This window comes from Coccinella septempunctata, chromosome 4, assembly GCF_907165205.1.
Source record: "Coccinella septempunctata chromosome 4, icCocSept1.1, whole genome shotgun sequence".
Classification (NCBI taxonomy): Eukaryota; Metazoa; Arthropoda; class Insecta; order Coleoptera; family Coccinellidae; genus Coccinella; species Coccinella septempunctata.
In genome coordinates this window covers 22728022-22741720 of record NC_058192.1, presented here as the reverse complement: position 1 = coordinate 22741720, position 13699 = coordinate 22728022, and positions in this window count along the sequence as shown.

Sequence of the window (13699 nt, the reverse complement as noted above, 5' to 3'; positions counted from 1 at the left end):
CCCATATGGAAAGCAAAATTCATTCACATTCACACTCAGCGATCGAGAAAGACGACCACCAGCTAAGAAAATTACGCATATTGCTTCCGCATTCCAAGCCTGCACACAAAAGGTTTTTCTCAAAACCACTCCAGCTACTCGAAGACCTGCGGTCCCAACACATCTGGTAACAATTATCAGGGCGACACTTGACCTGCATCCCGAGCCTGCATTCCGGACGTCAACAGTGACCGCACATTAGGGCGAAACAAATTCGTTTTTGTTAAAACGACATTGCATATATTTTACTCTTCAGGGCAACCCTCATAAAAGTTGGGTTGAATAAAAACTGTGATATTCTGTGGGAATATTTTATTTCACTTCCCTTTTCCCTGAAAATACTAACGATAGTTCCAGCTCAACAGTCTATTCAACCCACACTATGTTTGATAAACTGAAAATACATACTAACAATTGAAGTACTAGAGTAGAGTGGAGAGTGGAAGTGGAGAAGTATCCACTACACCTCGAATTTTCAGTTTGAATTTATATTATTTATATGAGGTTGGGGAAAAAGAATTCCATTATTTTTACTTTCATTTCATAGCTTTATATGCCATAGTTACAATCATTCGTTTTGGCTCAAGTATGCGCCCATTTTTTGAGTTACTCGTTGCCATTTAGAATTTGCCATTTTCATTTCGTAATACCCTGTTCTCATAACGTCTTGTTTCTATTGGCAAAAACCTGCGTTAGCCAGTTTTCACACGCCTTTCTTGAGGACAACTCCACACCACCAAGAGCATTTGACATAGACAGAAATAGATTGTAATCGCTTGGGGCCAGACCCGTACCATAAGGTGGATACATAAGAACCTCCCAACCAAGGTCCAGGAGCTTCTGGAGGGTCATCATAGACTAGACGTGTGCGGCCTGGCGTTGTCCTGGTGGAATGCGACACCTCTCCTATTGGACAATTTTGGCCTATTTATATCGATTGCTGCTTTCAATCGATCTAATTGCTGGCAATAGAGATCTCAATTTAGCGTCTGAATATTAGGTAGTAGCTCATGGTAGAGGATACCTTTCCAATCCCACCAAACGTACAGCAAAACTTTCCGGTACGTCAATCCTTGTTTGGCCTCCGAATGAAAAAGTTTTCTCATCCAAAATCTTTGCTACTTTTGAAATACGTCAATTTTTTCAAAAATATATAGGGTATCACAAAAGTATGGTAATTGTTAGAGTAATTTGGCGGAAGAACATTCAAGAGGAATATTTTACAAGCAGAAGTTGCAGAATTTTTCTCCGGCTATCAGATCGTGACTTATGGTTTTGACCATGACCTTGATCTACAAGGTCAATTCAAGGTCAGTTGCGTTTTTTCGTGGGAAACCTTATCCAGCATTTATGAGGAAAATATTGCCCAAGAAAGTTTCAGGGTTTTCTTTTCTCTTACTACTAATTTCGTAAGCACCGAGTGGGTGAGGTAAGAGGGAAAAATCAGCTGATTTCGAAAACCGCCGCCCGTCCGTGTCCGCGAAAAATGCAAAACGAAAGACGAATAAGCGGACCATAGGCGCGTACTACTCTCGACTCGGAAAACAGAAGAAAATACGAGAAAAAAGCTTGAGAAATTCGAGATTTTTCAACACGAATGTGAACGCATCCAGCTTCAACCGGGGCCTTTTGCCGTTTCTCATCACTCGAGTCCATTTTCGCACAACAGCCATCAGCTGACATGAACGTAACCTATGTACCTAATTTCATTCATCAGCTGACCCAGATTTGTACTTTTATATTTCAGTTAGACCTAAAACTGCAATAATATTAACTTCGAGACTTTCTTATTTTCACTGCCCAACAATTTTTCCCCATGCCAGTTATGTACAGTAAGTTCAGAATGAGGATCTTTCAAAATAACTACATTGAGAGCAAAGATTATAGAGTAGAAAGATAGGAAACGCCCTCATATCGCTAGTACTAAAAACCGACTACATTTTGGCCAGTGAAAACACATTTGACAATGAGATGGCGCTGAAAACGTATTATCAATACAGAAAAACTGTTCAATAACAGTTTTCTGTTTTATAATTGAGGGGCGCGAAATTCGACTTCTATTCCTTGTATTGAATTTCAATATTGACCTTGTTGAGATCGGAAAACGAACATCCTGAGCGATAAAACAAGAGGATGGTTTTGTTTTGTAACCAGGATGTTAGTTTTCATCTGAACATTGTTTGGAATCGATTGGTATCAATGGAATACTCTGTTGGATGTGATAAATTTTTATTTGCAATCTATAAAAAATTTACAAATTGAATTTGTACAATTTATATTAGAAATTGATATGAACGAATATTCAATTTGCCGTCATAGGATACACATTTCCGTTACTTACATATTATTTACAAAATTTTCAGAACCACAATTGAAAAAACCTTACAGAGGTATACAAGACCTGTATTCAAGCCCGTCAGTATAATTTCTTCATGCTTTTTTATGATTTCTTCATGGTATGGTCTCTTTATGGCACAATATACAAATTGATTGACGTATGAATATAACACTCACAGAAGGTTTCATAAAACTTTGACTTTCCAAACGACAATTTGACAACCACCCGATTTCCAAATCGAAATCCATAAAACTTTTGCATTTCTGAATATATTGAAGGCAATTGAGAATCTTTGAATGGACGTATAAAAGTCATAATTTCCCCTAAATGAGCCCTTCATGCGAGTGATGCTTCCTGCATACAACAATTTACGTGGATGAACAGTTCTCAATCGACTTGCAGTAAAATGTTCATTGCAAAGATTATAGAGTAGACCTAACTCTATAATCTTTGGTTCATTGCACATGGTGTAGTCAGTAGTGTTTGCAGGCCTCTACGCCCTGAAAATTTCATCCACTTCGTAGCACTGAAAGTAAAAATCAATGAATGACCGAGTCACATGTTACCAGTTTTAATACTCACATTCCCAATTTCTTAGTAAAATTCGTTTTATTTGATCCACAGTTCTTCAATATACGATAATTTTCGAACGATATTTCGAGGTTTTCGCCAAGAAATTAGACACAAATTTCAATAATCAGCAACTAGAACGGGCTTGAAAAACAAAAGGCGATACGAGGTTGTCTATGGATACGAGAATCAAAACATTCAAAACCAAAGATTATAATCTTTGATTCAAAACCTGTTTGATCAAAATGGCCATATGACTCTGACATCTCGCAAAATTTCATATGTCCCTCGAATTAAAATTTTAACCAGTCTTAGGGCCTTAAAAACACATTTGAAACACAGATGGCGCTCGCATCACTCTAGTCGCTTCGTTTCCTATCTTTCTACTCTATAATCTTTGCATTGAGAGGTTATGTTCAGTTTCGTAGACAATTGAATTGACATAGTTTATGAAGGAAGACATAGAAATATCTTGAGTAAGTAAAAGGTTTACGCACTCTCAGGTGGGAGTTTTCAGGTATCTATCTAAGAAAAATCTGTTCAAGGAAAATCTATCTAAAGAAACTTATTCAGTGTTATGTATTGATGTTGAAAATCACAGCTCATGGAACATTTAAACTGTAATGTTCTAAGATTCTAACATTTCAAATTAATTCATGATTGAGACTTTTGTCCTGATGGAACCATATTTGTTTTGATACATACAACGTATGATCCTCCTCGAATTAATATATATACAGGGTGTTTCCTGATAGAATGTCAATATTTATAGGGGTGATTTTTGGGAAAAAATTTAAAAAAAAAACTTCATATGAACATGTCTTAAACGTCTTACCTTTTGAGATACAGGGTTGTTATATTTTCAAAAATAAATAATTTATTATTGATATCTACGATACCACTTCAGATATTTTGATGAAACTTGTCATACATGTACTTGAATCAAGGTGGCCTTTTTTAATGTATCACTTTTTTTTAAGTTTCCACCAGTGGCGTTCGTACGTAATTTGACCCACCTATTTTGGCAGACATTGATGGTACGCCACAGATTTTTCCTGAAATAAAAATTATTTTTGAAATTCCCAATCATTTCTTACCAAACTTGATCACCTGATCTTCTTCAATCCGATGCATGGTTTTCGCTTATAAAAATAAAAAACGTTTGTCTGCATTGAAATAAATTACATTATGTATATAAGTAAGAAAGAATTGTTACTCATCGTAGTGGGCTGTGGCCAAGAATTTGATATTTCTGTTGTCAAGGCGGTTGTCATTATTTCATGTAGTTCATTAGTCGTTAAATTCAGTTCTTCGCGTCTTATTTATTTTTGAAAACTTCACCACCCTGTATCTCAAAAAGTAAGACGTTTAGAACATATGTTCATATAAAGTTTCTTTCTTGAAATGGGCCCAAAAAACACCCCCATAAATATTGACATTCAATTAGGAAACACCCTGTATATATTATTCCCTCAAGTCAAAAATTGTGTTTTTGCTCCCGGCCGATCTCTCATATCAATGCTGCAGTTGGTTAATTTATTTTCCTTTATTCATAATAGTTTCTCGACGCGAATAATTACCTATAAGTATTCAGGAATGGACTCATTTCATACCAAGGATTATAGATCATGTTTTATAATACCTGATTTCATATTACGATGACGCGCAAATTCCTTCTGTTTTTCAAGTTCAGAATGACCGTCCAAGAAAATTTGTAGATAGAGGGATGTATCACAATGTACTCATAAAAAAGTTTGTTTCATTCTGACAGTCCTAGAACCGCACCTCCAACGATCAAAATTCACCGATATTCTGATTTTTTTTTATTCAAAATGTTTTAAGGATTCTTTCTGTACAAAATAGGTCAGTTCAAAATGGGAATTGGTGGCTAAAGTACATAGAGGGATGACTAAAATATCCTAACATAATTTTTTGTTCATACTACATCTCCTAGGATCAAAATGAACTATTCAGTCTACGATGAAGCGCCTATTCCTCATTTTTCAAGTTCAGAATGGCCGGCCAAGAAAATTGGTGGATAGAGGAATGTTCCATAATGTACTGCAAAAAATTTTTTTTTCATTCTGACAGCCCTAGAACGCCACCACCAACGATCAAGTGAACCGATGATTTTTTTCTATTCAGAATGTTTCAAGGATTCCTTCTCCAGAAGAATGACTAAAATATCCCTTACATAATTTTTTGTTCATATTAAGGCTCCGAGGATCGAAATGAACTATTCAGTCTACGATGAAGCGCCTATTCCTCTTTTTTCAAGTACAGAATGGCCGGCCAAGAAAATTGGTGGATTGAGGTTTGTATCACAATGTACTCAACATTTTTTTTTTCATTCTGACAGCCCTAGAACGCCACCTCCAACGATCAAATAAACCGATTTTTTTTTATTCATAATGTTTTATGGATTCCTTTTCCAGAATAATGACTAAAATATCCCTTACATAATTTTTTGTTCATACTATACAGCTTTGAGGGTCAAAATGAACTAGGTAGTCAGTCTACGATGAAGCGCATTTTCCTCATTTATCAAGTTCAAAATGGCCGGCCAAGAAAATTGGTGGATAAAGAAATCGATTGAAATTTATTCTGGGAGGATTCTGCATTTCTTCATAAACTCTTTAGGGTTTTCACTCCCAATCTCTGAAACAAAATCAATTAAAAATGAAATCAACGATTTGCTCCTGCGTAAATTCTTGCACTAATTTGTCAGGAGCAAATTAACTAGAAAAAATTGTTGCCTGACAATGAACTGAAAATAAATAACGTTGAAATTATAATTCTAAGTGGTGACGTTTCGGAGTCTATATCAGACTCCTTCATCAGAAGATTTTCGAAAATAGATTTTTCGTCTGATGGAGGAGTCTGATATAGACTCCGAAACGTTACCACTTAGAATTATAATTTCAACGTTATTTATTTTCAATTCAATGTCAGGCAACAATTTTTTCTAGTTAATTTGCTCCTGACAAATTAGTGCAAGAATTTACGCAGGAGCAAATCGTTGATTTCATTTTTAATTGATTTTGTTACATATTACATACATATTACATAATACATACTCTCGATCGCAGAATGTTAGAAAGAAATATGAATTTTTCTGAGTAAATCTGATACATTTCCATCAATTTTATTGGCCAGCCGTTTAACACATTCGAACAATTTGGGGAACATGGTCTCCATCGTCTACAGAATACTGGTGGTTCATTTTAATCGTTGGAGGATATTTATTCATTCCTCTATCCATCAATTTATCAATTTTTCTGACCGTCTATTTTGAACTGATATTTCTCCCGGAGTAAAAATCCGTAAAATATTATATGTATATAATTTATAATCCTTGGTAAGAAGTCCCTCCATCCCTCCTTGCATTTAGCTCATTATTCGCTTCGGCATTCTTTTCTAAATAAGGGAAAAAATTAACAGACTGCAGCATTGATATCAGACATACGGTGTTGACCGTGGTGAAATATATAATAGTAACTGGACGGCCGGGGGTAAACATCACTACAGTGTATAAATTGGGTTGATGTGACTGATTGATCTTATTTTCGCTTATGACGTTTTTTTTATTGATTTGGTGGTAAAAGATGGATTCACCGAAAAAATAGATCGTTGAGCTTACTAGTTACTATACTATGATAAATTCGACTTTACCGCTGACCCTGAATGCATTTATTAATGAGATCTCATTATTTTGGCAAGAGAATTCGAATATTCGCTCATTTTACTTTTGGGGTTAGAAGAAAAATTCTTACTCAATTTGTCTTTGATGATGAACGTTCAAAATTCAGTAGTTTGCGAATTCATACTGAACAGAAATGAGTCATATCTAGGTTCACATTGCAATTGGGTAGTTCGTGAATAAGTTTCTTTTGTTTATCAATAAGCTACATAACAAGTTTTTCGATAAAGTCAATTGTTTTATAGTTATTCATGAAAAACATGTTTTTCACGTCATCGACCCTCAGTGGTCGATGACATCTCAAACCTGTCGCTAGTATTCGTCTCCGTAAAGTAGAGAGTGATTCCGGAATTTCCAAGGCATGTCTCATACCTCTTTGGGGTGCTGAGAGTGCTATGGTTCTACTCTGTAATCTGTGGCTATGGTCGGGTTTCTACGCTCAGTTAAGTGAAAATATAATGGTCTTGTCGTTGATTGGTGACATGCCTTCTACCGCTCCTTGGTCTGTTACGAACAGAATTGGTCTGGAGATAGAGATTCTATGTATATTCTGATATTCGTCACTTTGTGAAACACCAATTCTATCACCTATAAACCTTTGAACATGGCCTTCTTCAATTAGAGCCAAAATTCTTGCACGGTTAATCTCATTTATAACTCTACGATTCATGTCGTCAGTAAAAATTGTGAAATTCACCTGCTTGTTCTGACGAGATAATCGATCTTAAAATGTACCTAATACCCCCAAAAAAATTCTAAACATCTGTATCTTGCATAAAATTCGGAAAGATAAAGGTTAATGAACAAAAATTGTTAATATTGAAAAATTCCTTCATATGAAATTAAGGTGATGCAAAACTTTCGATTCTATATGTAGTAAAAAAACTTCCCTCTCCTGTTAGTTCCCGTTGTGGAAATTCTAAAAATGATCAATTTACCTATTGAAGGCCATCATCTTCTTTCAAATTGTTACTCTGAAAGCTTTCCTGTCATGGGTGTAAGACTTGGTCTGAGAGGAATTTGTTCCCAACGTAAAATGAGTTTTCTTTCATTTAATTACGCGTTATACTTATATGTATATGAATACATTTAATACATTATAATTTAGCTTCAATAAGCCTAAGTAGTGGTCACAATTACTGCAATTAGCTTGATGTGATTTTGCTGATAGTCTTCTTCTTCAATTAGTGAATAATTCCAATTATTAGATCCCCAAATTTTTGTTTTCTTGCGTATTATGCTCACAGTCATGTTCATGTTGAGACTCAGAAAGCCTTTCGAAAGTGTCTTCGACATTTTTCCTGTGATGAAATTTTTGAATTTGATTTTCGGCCTAGCATCATTCACAACTGTTGAGAGAAAAGATGGTGTCAAAATCCATTTTGATGACAAAGGGGACCAACTTATTCCTGCAGGTTTGTACAAGAGTACCTTTACTTGAGTTCTCGAAATAGTTTTTTTCGTGTTGGGCGATAGAATAGACCCAAAAGGTTTTGATTCATTGGTCACCAGCCAAAATAAATAAAACTGCCAAAATATAAATGTCAAAAAAATTCTATCTAAAAAACAACGTCGTACAAAACAATCTAAATATTTCTAGGGATAAAGGAAGAAGCCTTTGCAGAAGGAGATCAATTTTTATTACGAAGGGAGCCATAGAGCCATGGATAGAAAGGTTCATATACAGGGTGTCCCAAAACTAGTGAATCAAACGTCACACCACGATAGAGTAGACCAAGTACTATTGAATGACACCAGTATTAGTTCAGCGAAAATGAACCGTTTTCAAAATAATCAGAATTTTATGAAAATAACTAAAATTGGCCCATTTTCGAACTAAAAAAAAACTCTACACGTGATTGTATGATTATTATGCTAAACTTGCCTTATACGAATGTTTTAAGTTGCCAGTCCATGGGACACGGGGTGTGAAAGTAAAGTTTAGTTATGTGATATTAAACCTCTCTTTTTGATATCACACTACCAAACTTTACTTTATTACTTTATTTAATATTATTCGAAAGAAGCTTGCTCGCTATAGGAAATACAAAATCTATGTCGGCCAACTTAGTATTTGAAGATGCATAGATTGCAATTCAATTATGTAAAACGAAAATCTCCTAAAAAAGGTTAAGGTTATTGAGGAAATATATATTTTCTGACAGGATAGGTCTCTTCTTTGAGATCTAGCTCCTTATATAAGTTATAGATATATAAGCATTCTTATTTCTCAACAAAAAACTCTTACAACTCAATTTTCTTGTTTCTACAGTCAAAATTATCATTATTATAAATTTTTGTGTTTTCCACATCACGAAACTAGCAACATTAGGCGTATTTAGCTCAATGGCCATTTAATTAGTTGCAGTATCAATGGTTTATAGATTTTATTTAAGTTTTGAATAATATGATAATATGTATGAGTGTTTCTTCAAAATTTATGTAGATACAGTGGGTGTTCTACGTAAGTGGGTCACTGGATTGCACCTTATTCGTTTAGCAAATTCTTGAAGTGAATAATTAATATGATGATATTTCAAGGTATATAAAAATATGATATCGAAAAAACTATCTAAAATAATCATGGAAAGGTATTATGGTGAAAAACTAAAAAACCATTTTTTAAATTAGTAAAAATTCTTCAGTGTCGACTGGCTTAGAAATTAATGGTACATGGATACTATTTCTAACCTTTTTTTTTTCATTTAAGATTCCACCAATTTCATTCAAAATTACCCTGAGGAAATTTGAAATCGAAATTCGGAAACTATGCATCTATGTTGTGTATGGTTCAAAAAATACTTGATGTCAAATGTGAGAAAATTTGAAAATTTTCATTTTTTCAACAATACCTATAGACAACATGGATACATTTTCCGTTAATTCTATTTACTTAGAGTTGTTTTGAAGAAAATGGATTGAAATAAATATAAAACTAACATAATGCAGATTGTAAAAGAGTAGTTAATTCGAGGGTCGATTTATAGTTGAAAAACAGTGGGTCTTTCATATAATTTTTTTTTTTTTGAGCAGCCCATGTTTATGTACAGCTTCCTGAAGAAAGCATATGAAAAGAAATGTTTAATTTTTTTCTTAGAAACCAGAAAACGGACAAAAATCAAATTGAGTAGTTGTTCTATATAGGCAATACAAATTTTTTTGGTGTTTCCTTATAATTTCTGCAAGCTATCCGCCAACTAGGTGAAAACTTTCACTTAAAGCAGGAAATCAGAAATTAATTTCTCGAAAGTATTATATGAATAAGGAAAAAAAATTCTGCCGAAACGATTTTAGAGGTGTTTTTTAATATCCCTTGCAATTATATGGGAACATGGCCCAATTTTTTCATCGCCTTCTCGCTCCCACAAAATGTCTGCTCAATTTTTTGACAGTTTTCTGAATTGTAAAAAAACATTTGAAAATTGCTTTTAAGGTGCCATCTTTAGGGGCTGCTCATCAAAAATTTTTTTTCATGGCAACTGATGCTACTCCACTTATTTGATCTACTCCATCGTGGTGTGACGTTTGATTCACTAGTTTTGGGACAACCCTGTATGTATATAGAAAACGATAAACATAAGTGAATGTATACGATTGAAGTTTATTTACGCATCAAATATATCAAATTCTTTTCATCCCGAGAGATTTCTCTAATGCATTCAGTTTTTGTTAAATGTAAAGTTTGTTGAACTAAAAGAAAACCAGTGGCGGCCCGTCAGAGACGGCACTGCCGACCCAAAAAATCTCGGCCAGCAAAGATGTGAATTATACTTGTGTATAGAGATTCTAGCCTTTTTTGATTTACATAATAGCTCTCAATAAATTTTATAAAAGTCTGAAAAAGTAGGTGGGTATATGATATCTATGTATTAGAAAACTTCTTTCAAATACGCTGTTTCAATTCAAATCCATCATCGTCTACTCAGTACGTTGACTGAAGTTCATCTCGAACTGTACGAAGAAGTCAGCGCCGCCTATAGAAACTTTCGTAACGACCGCTCGTTCAAGTTTCATCTGCCGGTTGGAGCTTGATGAGACTGATTTGTTTGAACTTGACTAATTTCTGTTGAAAATTTATTCAGTTAACGATAAGAATTAAATTCGCCACAAATGATTTGAATAGTAGCCAAAAACATTTTAGACCAAGTACTATATTTTTAACTTTTAGGTTTGGAAGTATTTGAAAAATAAGTATTTTTTCTCGCATCCAAGCAATATTGGGCGAGTTCAATACCTGTTTGGTTGACCGTTGATGTAATGAAATTGTACAAATACTTATAAGGTTTTGTTTACTTCATTGAATATCTGAAAAATTTTTCTGCATGTTAATCTTAAGTCCAAAAACCGAGAAATTGCGTACTTTCATATTCTTCAGTTTCTTAGTTACTTTTGCTTAGACAGATGATGAATGATAGCATTTGCACGAACAGAAACATTCGGATATGTCTATTTAATTCATATTTCCATTCATGGAATTATTATTTTCCTACATGTGTTTTTTCAAACATTGTTAATCTTAAGATATCTTATTTCCAATATTTTATGAGAAAAGTGCTAGCTAGAGACAACTTTCTCTGCTAGCTATTTCTCTCAATCAAATTCAATTTTCACTCCGCATGACACACTCGTTCTAAAACGAGAAAGAGAAACGAACGAACGAAATATATTTTATGTTCATTTTTCAGAAAACAGTCCTGTATTCAATTATTTAGTTATAATTTTCAATGCCACCAGCCGAGATTTTGAATAATAAAAGCCCTGATTTCAATCATCGTCCACACACACCAATTTTTCAAGTACTCTGCCTAAAAATTATATTCGAAAGATTAATTATTGAACTATGAATTCCTTCAAAATGATCCAATCTTAGGGAGAATGACGGATGATCTCCTTCTTCGAAATCAGTTCACATAATGAATATTCAATGTACAGGGTGCCGAGTTAAAGTGTCCCTATATCTTATTGCGGAAACTAAAGGAGCTAGGAGAAAAAGTTGAATACAAAACTTGTCTGTAATCGATTGAACTTTTATTTTTTATAACCCAACTCAATAAAGGATGCTCTGTTTTGTACCCGTTGGTACCAACTCTTTTATTTTGAATGGAACACCCTCTATATTATTGCATTTTTGAATTCCTTGTCAAATTTTAAGGTAACTTTGGTTTGACAACCATGAGATATACTTTTTCCTAAAATTTTGACAGCTGTAGGTGCTCACTAAAATAGCTGATACTAGTTTTTTAATGAATGTATCGACACCTGCCCAGCTCTTGTCAACATTTTGTATTACGCCTCTATTTTTAGCAATCTGATATACAGGGTCTTCAAAAATTGAAGTTAAAAATTCAAATAGAAGTTCAATCAAAACTGAATATTTTTGAATGGCAACCTAAATTTTTTGTTGTTCATCATGTAGAGCAGTTTGAAATGAGCAAAAAATTCATTCAAATTTTTTCTGTACAGTAAATAGTTTCAGAAATATGAACGAAAAATTGAGTGTTCTTTAAGAACCAACAATAATTATTAATTAGGGTTGCTGCTATATAGTTGACTTTGCGTTTACTTAACAATATTAATTAATTAACTATTTGATATGAGATATGACAATTCAATGGAAATGATAGCCAAGATATTTTGCAGTCTCATAATCAGCCCAAAAACAGAAAAAAACGAAAATATAAATTTATTGTTATGAAAAGCTCTTATGAAAAAGTAGACAAATTAAACTATAGAGTCATTCGGGGCCACTGTGCGCACTTTTGCCTTTCAAGCCATACCCTGTTTCAAATGTTGAAGCTAGGAAAATTGAAACATATTCATAAGATAGAGAATTTTCTAATCTATAAAAAAACATCAAAAAGCTAACAAACAAAAACGTTTTCTTTCCGCAAAAAAAAAAATTTAATAGTGAAAGTCGGACTGCGTTCACATGCCCCGTATTGCGGGTAAGTGTGTGCACCGGTGCACCCTCATGGGGTAAGTGAACGCATTGCTTAGTGAACCACAAAATCAAAACAAATTATCAGATAATGTCATCAAAATGTGTTACAATATTAGAGAAATGCTGTTTATTGTCAATACAGAAGCCTTTTTACAAGCACTGCATTATTGTTCTTGCCACCATTCCTGGTGCACACAACACTTGATACATTCCCCTGTTGGTGGCTCTTCATATTTTTCTGAACAAATAGACAATATTGATCTAGTCTTAACCAAAAAAATTAACAATGTCATAATTTATTCCTCACTGAACAAATGCCCATATAATGAATCTATGCGCACACTTACCCCCTGCGCTCAGTTACCCCGAATGACTCTATGCTCAATTATGCCACCATTTTGTGCTACGCAAGCAGTATACCTCATATAGCAGCAACACTAGTCATTACTTATCGTTGGTTCTTACACTTTTTCGTCCATATTTCTGAAACTATACACTTTAGAGAAAAAGTTTGAATAAAATTTTTGCTCATTTTAACCTGCTCTACATGACGAACTTCTATTTGAATTTTTAACTTTTATTTCTGAAGGCACTGTATATCAATCCGATATACAGTCAGTGCTATAAAAGACCATGGTTGTCATACCAAAGTTATCTTAAAATTTGAAAAGGAATTCAAAAATTCAATAATATACAGCATGTTCCATTTAAAAAGAAAGTTGATACCAACAGGGAAAAAATGGAGCACCCTGTATTAAGGTGGGTTATAAAAAATAAAAGTTCAATCAATCACAGATAAGTTTTGTATTCAACTTTTTCTTTTAGTTTCCATAATAAGGTATGGGGACACTTTAACTCGGACACCCTGTACAGAAAATCCATTCGAACTTCTTCGTATGGTAAAGTAAAAACACTCATGAAATAATACATTTTCCTAGATCCTACATATCCGTCATTCTATATAATATTTGTTAATTTCGAGAGAATTCATACATTTTTCAAATATAATAGGCCACGTGGTGTGTCGATATTGCGAAATGAAAAATAATTGATGAGGGGGCTTTTGATTTCCAAAATATTGGCTAGTGACAATGAAAATTATTTTGATATT